At 39.6% G+C, this 9846-nt stretch overlaps 1 non-coding gene across 1 annotated transcript; it reads right to left on the minus strand.

The window, feature by feature from the left end:
* Positions 1-2502: 2502 nt before the first annotated feature.
* Positions 2503-2609, minus strand: LOC127133541 (small nucleolar RNA R71). The gene has a single exon (XR_007807502.1). It is a non-coding gene; the product is annotated as a small nucleolar RNA R71 (small nucleolar RNA).
* Between the last annotated feature and the right edge of the window lie 7237 nt (positions 2610-9846).

The raw sequence follows: 9846 nt of genomic DNA on the forward strand, positions 1-9846 counted from the left end.
TTGACCATTTGGATTGAGTTAATTTAGTTTCTCATTTGTTGTTGGGTCTTGGTCAAGGTTGATTTGACTTTGTCAAGTTAATATTATTGGATTTAGGGGATTGATGGAATGCACATTCCATCTCCCAAAATGAATGAATAATATTAATTTGGTAAAAGTCCTCTGATAACACTAAAATTTACCGTATTTTCGACTCCGATTTCACATGCATTCTAGTTGTTTTATTATTATTTTGTTGTGTTATTGCTATGTTTTTCTTTGTTTTCAGGTTTTTACTTTAATCGGAGCCCCGATCGAGAAAAGGAGCGAAAAAGAGCCAAAAACCCTAAAGTTTAGCATTTTGTTCTTGTGGCCTACCCCATGGCTGGCGCCATAGACCCTGCCATGACGTGTCCAAGCTCAACTTCCCTCAACTTCCACGTTCCCCACTACTTCCACTAAGGCGCCTCATTTTGTGCTTGTGGCGGGCGCCATGTCCTTGTGGCGGGCGCCACAAGAGGAAAGTTTTTCCCTCCCATTTTCAAGTTGAAGGGCGTCCTTGTCATTTCCATCTTTTTACTTGCTTATAAATAGAAACTCGAATTCACTTTTACAATCATCCAAACTTAGAACAGAGGCAAACTCAGAAGCAACTTTGTTTCACTTAGGCATATGTTCAGTATTTTAAAGTGGTAATCGCTTCGCATTGGAGTGTTACCACAATTGGGTAATCAAGTCTGTGATAGAGTCTGTAATCGAGTTTGGAGCACTTTGGAAGGAAGTTAATCCTGCCGCCATTTTCATTTCCGCTTTGCAATTTATTCAACCCTCCGATTGGACCAGGTTTTTGATACTTGTCTTTACTTTATTTATTTCCTCGCACTCGCTTTACTTTTATTATTTCCTCGCACTCGCTTTACTTTATTTATTTCCTCGCACTCGCTTTACTTTTATTTATTTCCTCGCACTCGCTTTACTTTTATTTATTTCCTCGCACTCGCTTTACTTTATTTATTTCCTCGCACTCGCTTTACTTTTATTTATTTCCTCGCACTCGCTTTAAATTATTTATTTCCTCGCACTCGCTTTAAATTATTTACTTTCCGCACTCGCACTACTTTTATTTATTTTCTGCACTCGCACTACTTTTATTTATTTTAATGCACTTTTACTTTACCATGTCTAGCTAAATTTATAAGGTTAGAATGTAAGGATCGTAATTGCACCAGTAATCCGTACAATTGTTCGTAGAAACACTTAAGGGCTTTTTTAACTTTCAACTTAAGTTTTCCCGCACTTCAATTTCGTTGGGTAAGATCGAAAGCCGTCCAACGTCTTTTTAAAACTTAATTGTTTTTAACTATTTCAAAAACAACGAAAGCGCTTTATCTAGTTCATTAGGAGTTTTTAACATTAAGAAGAAAAGAGATTTTAAAACTATTTTCGGACGCGTTTATAAGTTTAGAGTCTGGTTCGTAAGAACCTCTTTTGGGTAAGAAATCCAAGTTATAATACTTTTCAACTTAGTCAAGATACTATATTTCTTAAAACTAGGTTTACTACTCTAACGCAATGCACGCCTTTTTATAAGTGACAATAAGAGGGTTTGATTAGGGAGTACAACTCGGTTCTAATTACGCGAAAGAGACAATTCCTGTTAAATTAGTTCTTTTCAAAGTAGGAAACACTGCCCATAAGTAGCTCTATTAGCAAGTACTTGGATTATTAATTAATTACGTGAATTACATTCGACCCTGTCTTTATTAATTATATTTTATTTCAATACTTTAGTTTTCATTGCACACTCCAAAAAACACCTATTTCGATTGCCTTTGATAAACACCATAACAATAGATAACGATAGATTGACACTTGGTCTCTGTGGATTCGACAATCTTTTATATTACTCTGACGCGTTCGTATACTTGCGAAACACCGCATCAAGTTTTTGGCGCCGTTGCCGGGGACCAATTTCGTCAAATTTCATTTTCCTGTTGTTATATCGTTTAGACTTAGGCTATTTCCCGCCGGTCAATGCGAAGAACTCGCAGCACCGGAAGTTTAAGCTTAGTATACCCTCTGGCGGAACCTGAACGTTACGCTCGCGCACGTTTATTCTTACATAGAATTAAGAGAGCTATGGCCGAAGATCAAAACCAAAGACCTCTTAAAGATTTCGCTCAACCATCTAATGAAGAACCTAGTTCTAGTATAGTAAACCCAACCATCCCAGCTAATAATTTTGAACTTAAACCATCCCTGTTGCAACTAGTGCAACAAAGACAATTCGCAGGTCTCGCTACTGAGAACGCAAACCAACATTTAAAAATATTTCTTCAATTAGAAGACACTTTTAAATCCAATGGAGCTTCTCCTGAGGCAATACGTTTAAGATTATTTCCTTTTTCCCTCAGAGATAAAGCCCTATCATGGTTAGGTTACCTTCCACCCAATTCCATTACGACTTGGGATAACCTTAGAAGAGTTTTTCTTGCTAGATATTTTCCCCCGAGTAAGACCGTCATTCTTCGAAACCATATAACTAGACTTACCCAAAACCAAGGAGAATCGCTGTTCGAAGCTTGGGAGAGATATAAAGAATTGTTACGAGCATGCCCACATCATGGTTTAGAAAATTGGTTAATCATTCAAACCTTCTATAATGGACTTCATTACAACACAAAGATGACCATCGACGCTGCTGCAGGCGGTGCTCTGATGAATAAACCTTATCCTGAAGCTAGTTCCCTCATCGAAGACATGGCTCAAAACCATCAATCATGGGGAGTCGAACGAGCGACAGTTGAGAAGAAGGAAGCCCAAGGAGGAGTGCATGAACTAAGCTCTATAAACATGATGCAAGCTAAAATGGACGCATTAGCCCTCAAAGTCGAGCATATGTGCATAAACCCGAATACTGTAGCCGCAGTTTCGTCGGATTGTGAGATATGTGGAACCAAAGGACACCAATCTGCAGAATGCAGTCTATTAAACGAAACCCACTCTGAGCAAGTAAACTACACCCAAGGGAACCCATACTCGAATACCTATAACCCTAGATGGAGGAATCACCCGAACTTCTCATATAAAAACAATAACCCTATCCAAAATAATGCACCTCCGAGACCTAGTTATCAAGCCCCAAGATCAAATCAACCTATGCAACCTGTACCACCAAAGCCGAGCCTTGAGAAAATTATGGAAAATTTTATCACCGCTCAAACCCAACAAAACAAGGAGTTCATGAACCAAAACATTCATGTTAACGAATTGATTATTCAGTTAGGAACCAAGGTTGACCAAATAGTTACTCATACCAAGATGCTTGAAACCCAGATCTCTCAGGTAGCTTTAAACCAAGCCCCTCAGACTACACCTGGAGGATAATTCCCTGGACAACCTTAACAAAATCCGAGAGGACAAGCCAATGCCATTACCCTACGAAGTGGGAACGCTTATGATGAGCCACCAAACCCTAGATTGAGTGAACCCAAAACTTCTAAGGAATGTACCAAACCCACGGACGAAGTAAAGGAACCAGAGGAACTTGAAAACCAGGAAGGTCGAGAAAAAGGAGAAGAACCTAAAGATAAAACTTACGTACCACCCCCGCCATATAAACCACCTATACCATATCCGCAAAGACTCAAACAAACCCAAATCAATAAACAGTATCAAAAATTTATTAAAGTTATAGAAAAACTTCATGTAGAAATCCCTTTCATAGAAGCCATCACCCAAATACCTTCTTATGCAAAGTTTCTCAAAGACATCCTTACCAACAAACGTAGACTTGACGATCCGAAGCCTTTGGATTGTAATGCTATTTCCGAGGACAAATGAGCAAAGAAAGATAAAGATCCTGGAAATTTCTCCATTCCTTGCCTTTTGGGTAATCATGTCATCGAAAAAGCTTTTCTAGACTTAGGAGCTAGTGTGAGCCTAATGTCTTTAGCAGTTTGTGAGAGGTTAAACTTAGGAGAATTACAGCCCACTAAGATGTCACTTCAGTTAGCCGATAGATCTCTTAAGTATCCGATAGGCATTTTAGAAGATGTTCCTGTTAGGATAGGTCAGTTATTTATCCCTACTGATTTTGTTGTCATGGACATCAAAGAGGACAATGATATACCAATCCTTCTAGGTAGACCATTCTTATGGACTGCAGGAGCCATAATAGACGTCAAGAAAGGAAACTTGACATTTGAGGTAGGTGACGAGAAAATAGAATTTATACTTTCGAAATTTCTTATGGCACTTGTGATGGGAGACTCGTGTTATGCCTTAGATATCATTGATGAATGTGTTAGAGAATTAGAACAAAAAGAAATTATAAAAAAAATTAAGTTACCATCAACTCTCATAAGGGAAGATGATGACTTTAAGAAACCCTACATCGATGATAACCTTTACGAATGTTTATCCCTTACCCCAGATCATGTGCCATGCCCTAAGGAACCAACCTTAGAACTTAAGGAACTGCCTAAGAACCTGAGATATGAGTTCCTCGATGAAAAGATGAACTGTCCAGTTATAGTTAGTGCTACCTTGAGCCAAAAGGAAACGAACCAACTTTTAGATGTTTTACGAAGATACCCCTCAGTCTTAGGATATAATATCTCTGACCTGAAAGGTATAAGATCATCCGTATGCATGCATCGAATTTCACTAGAAGAAGATTCAAAACCCTCCAGGGAACATCAGAGAAGAATAAACCCTATAATGAGTGATGTTGTTAAAAAGGAAGTTCTTAAGTTACTTGAGGCAGGTATAATCTACCAGATCTCGGATAGTAAGTGGGTGAGCCCTGTGCATGTAGTACCTAAAAAGGGAGGCATCACAGTCGTGCAAAACGATAAAGGCGAAACGTGTAGCAAAACATTTAGATGGAGGATGGCAGATGTGTATAGTTTATAGAAAATTAAATAAAGCAACTAGGAAGGATCATTTCCCTTTACCATTTATAGACCAAATGTTGGAGCGTCTAGCCAGACACTCTTACTTCTGTTATCTAGATGGATACTCTGGATTCTTCCAAATACCCATCCACCCCGAAGATCAAGAAAAAACTACCTTTACATGCCCTTATAGAACTTTTGCCTACAGACGAATGTTGTTCGGCCTCTGTAATGCCCCAACTACTTTCCAACGCTGCATGATGTCAATCTTCGCAGATTGCCTAGATGATATCATGGAAGTGTTTATGGATGATATCTCGGTTTGCGGATTTGATTTCCATAATTGTCTTGCTAACCTTGAGAAAATCCTGGAGAGATGCGTGGAGGTGAACCTCGTGCTAAATTGGGAAAAATGTCATTTCATGGTAACCGAAGGAATAGTTTTAGGACATATAGTTTCTGAAAAAGGTATAGAGGTAGATAAAGCTAAAATAGAAGTTATAGAAAACCTAAAACCACCAAAAACCATCAGAGAAGTCCGAAGCTTTCTTGGACACGCTGGATTCTACCGGCGTTTCATTAAAGACTTCTCCAAAATAACTAAACCTTTAACTGGACTTTTAATGAAAGATGCTGAATTCATTTTCGATGAAAAATGTAATGACACATTTATTCTTTTAAAGCAAGCATTGATCTCAGCCCCCATTATGAAACCACCTGATTGGTCGGAACCTTTTGAGATAATGTGCGATGCTAGTGATTATGCAGTTGGAGTCGTTCTAGGACAAAGGAAAGATAAAAAATTACATGCCATTTATTATGCGAGTAGAACCCTAGATGCTGCCCAACTTAACTACACAACAACTGAAAAATAATTACTCGCTGTAGTTTTCGCTATAGACAAATTTAGATCCTATCTAGTAGGAGCAAAAATTATAGTTTACACCGATCATGCTGCCATTCGTTACCTATTAAGTAAAAAAGATGTCAAGCCCAGGTTACTCCGATGGATTCTATTACTACAAGAGTTTGATTTAGATATAAGAGATAAAAAAGGCACTGAAAATGTAGTAGTCGATCACCTTTCTAGGCTAGAACATCTAAAACCAGAACTAGTACCCATAAATGATGATTTTTCCTATGATAGATTGATCGCTAGAGTAGAAACCATTGAAGATAATAACCTAGATCCTTATGAGCACCCTCAAAATTCCTTAGCATTAAGTAAAGTACCCTGGTATGCAGATTTCGTTAATTACCTAGCTGCTGATATATTACCCCCTGATCTTGACTACCACCGCAAGAAGAAATTCTTCCATGATGTGAGAAACTTCTATTGGGACGAACCGCTCCTTTTCAAAAGGGGTAAAGATGGCAATTTTCGCCGTTGCATTCCAGAAGAAGAGGTAAATAATATTATCGAGCACTGTCATTCTGCACCTTATGGTGGACATGCGAGCACCTCTAAGACATACGCTAAGATTCTTCAAGCTGGCCTATTCTGGCTTACCATGTGCGCGATGTCTATGCTTGCATTGTCAAGTGTGATAGATGCCAACGCACTGGAAACATTTCAAGGCGTGATGAAATGCCTCTAAGAAACATTCATGAAGTAGAACTCTTTGACGTATGGGGTATAGATTTCATGGGACCTTTTCCACCATCCTTAGGAAATAGGTATATCTTAGTCGCTGTAGACTATGTGTCTAAGTAGATTGAAGCTATAGCTGCACCCACAAACGACACTAGGGTAGTAATCAAACTATTTAAAAACTATATATTCCCTAGATTTGGAACACCACGTTTAGTCATAAGCGATGGAGGATCACACTTTATATCGAGAATATTTGACAAACTTTTAAGAAAATATGGACTTAGGAATAGAGTAGCAACACCATACCACCCACAGACTAGTGGCCAAGTAGAAGTATCTAATAGGGAGATAAAACAAATCCTAGAGAAAACTGTTTCTATTTCTAGGAGAGACTGGTCTCAGAATCTTTAAGAAGCATTATGGGCCTATAGAACCGCTTTCAAAACCCCTATAGGAACTACTCCTTATCAACTAGTTTATGGAAAATCATGTCACTTACCTTTCGAATTAGAGCATAAGGCCTATTGGGCCATTAAAAATTTAAATTTAGACTACCTAGCCGCTGGAGAATAGCATACCCTAGACATTCATAAATTAGAAGAACTTAGGCAATCTGCCTACGAGAATGCAAAAATATACAAAGAAAGAACAAAAGCATATCACTTCAATATAGGCGATCCTGTTCTCCTTTTCAACTCTAGGTTACGACTCTTCCCTGGAAAGCTACGTTCAAGATGGACCGATCCTTTCGAAGTATCCAAGATTCTGAGATCCGGAGCCGTAGAAATGAAGAACGATACTTGTAGTCCATTCGTTGTAAATGGACAAAGACTGAAGCTCTACGAAGGAGGAGACATTCCAGCATACTACTCGAGCCACACCCTGATTGATCCACCAATTCCTACTACTACAGGTGTATAAATTCTAATCGTCAAGCTATTGACGTTAAACAAGCTCTGCGTGGGAGGCAACCCATGGTTTTTCTTTCATTTTACTTTTTCGCATTTATTTAATTTTAATTTTATTTTATTTTATCATATTTTGCATTGAGACTAAGATTTGAATGGTTTGTATTTTCAGGATCACTTTCTTAACTTTTACAGGATGCAGGATTTCGATGACATGCACGTGGCCTATAGAGATAATGCTTAGAGTGAGCGCTACATCGCTCTGTATCAGCGTCCTATGGCACCCATGCGTTACCCCGATCAGCACTGTCTGAAGGCACTGGGTATTGAGCCGAGTATCCGATTCCTTAGCCACCAGCTTCACTGGGACGAGTTTTCTGATGACTTGAGTAACACCTACAGGAACCTGACTTTGGAGTTCCTGAGTTCATTCGACTATGACCCATATTCTGGACCAGATAGGTATGCTGCTTTCAGGGTTTTCGGAGTTGAGTACTCCTTTAGCCAGAAAGAGTTCGACGACTTATTGGGCTTCCAGACTACTCCTGATGCTATCCTGGAGACACCTATGGGATATTTTACTGGGTAAGGAGGTTGAGAAGTTTTGGAGTGATATCTCGGGTGGCGGAAGCCAGGATCCATCTATGCAGCTGTCTCATGTCATACATAACCCAACCTTCAGATACTTTCAGATGATATTAGCACATTCCTTCCTAGGAAGGCCGGATGTAAAGACACTACTGAGTGAAGAGGAGATCTTCAAATTATTTGTGCATCCCAGTCTCGCCCAGTAGCATGTGGAAACTTTTTATTATACAGTCTCAGTGGTATCCCCAGATCTACCGAAGGAGTCATCAATGTGGGCGGAATCATCACGCAGATTGTTGTTGCTTTAGGTCTGTCTCGCAAGCTGTCACATCTCCGGATCTACTATAGGTACACTACCACGGACATCGACTTCTGTTTGACCAGAGGATTGATGAGGAGAGCCTCTTTCCATCCATGTCAGTTCCGACTGCTAGTCGACAACGAGGCCATCCATTATTTCACATTGCCAGATCCTATGATGACCAGTGTGCATAATCCAGCGAATTGGAGTTATGCTCTGGAGGGCCAGGGAGAGACTGTTGAGGAACCAAGATCACCACCCATTGTTGAATACACACCTACACCACCATCTCCCAGAATCACTGTTTTCTCTAATAATCTTTCATTGCAGACACCCGACATCCGCACTCAGATTGCTGAGTGTCGTAGAGAGATCGCAGCGCTTAGACAGGAGGTGGCTGACCTCACTTTACAGATGGGAGTGTCTGATCTCACCCATGCTACTAAAACCGACTGTCTATATCAAGAGATCGCAGAGCTCAAGCAGGAGGTAGCCATGCTCCGTGGTTCCTCTCAGGAAGATGACATCCCCACTATATGATCTCACCATTTCATCTTATTTTATCTCTTTTTTTTTTATATTTCTCGTATTTACATAACTCATCTTATATTATCGCATTTGGAATATTATATAAACTACATCTATACATTAGTATTTCTATTTTTTATCTATATATGTTTTATGTTTTATGTTTATTTTATTTGCATTTTAATTTTTCAGTTATTTATTTATTTATATTTAATTTTTGTTTTTGTTTTTGTTTCAGTTTCACTTTTATTTTTTGATTTTACCTTTATAAAATTATGCAAGTCAAAGATACTAGGAAAATCACAAGACAAATTCTATCCGGACCCCTCAAAGCCAAAAGACAAGAGAAGCCCAAGCCAAAGGACCAAAATCCGGCCCAGCCAGATTTTTCCTTGTGGCGCCCGCCATAGACACTGTGGCGCCCGCCACAGCGTCTGTAAAAGGTACCACTCCTGGCTTCTATATTACAGAGGAGATGTGGCGTGACCACATGGCTAGAGAGCAAAGGCGTGACGACCTACTCTCTACCATCCAGCAGCAAATGGCGGATAACATGCGCTTCATGCAAGAGTCGCAGCGGAGGACAGACAGATCCTACGACACTGTTCTACAGTCCCTGCAAACGATCACAGATTCACAAGCTCGTCAGCAACACTACCACCAGAGACACATGGCACTCATTGAAGCCACTCAAGGTTCCATTATGGGTAACCTTCGAGAGGTGAAGACCGCTCAGGATGCCCTGCAGGCGAGGATGACTCAGAGAGAACGTCGTCGTACCCGATCCCGTCGTCCACCTCAGGATGGAGAGGGCACTAATGGTCAACAATAGGTTGTCAGGTAACTCTTCCCTTATCTTATTTCGAAACATTGGGGACAATGTTTGATTTAAGTATGGGAGGAGACTCTATCGTCTTTTCTTTATTACTTTTCTCGTTTTTCCTTTTCTTTGTTGTTTTTAGATAGTTTATTTATTGTTATTTCCTTTTAGTTGTTTATTTTTCTTTTTAGTATAATGCATGAGTTTGACGAGTCACAAAATATAGTAGA

Source organism: Lathyrus oleraceus, chromosome 3 (genome assembly GCF_024323335.1).
Source record: "Lathyrus oleraceus cultivar Zhongwan6 chromosome 3, CAAS_Psat_ZW6_1.0, whole genome shotgun sequence".
NCBI classification, from domain to species: Eukaryota; Viridiplantae; Streptophyta; class Magnoliopsida; order Fabales; family Fabaceae; genus Lathyrus; species Lathyrus oleraceus.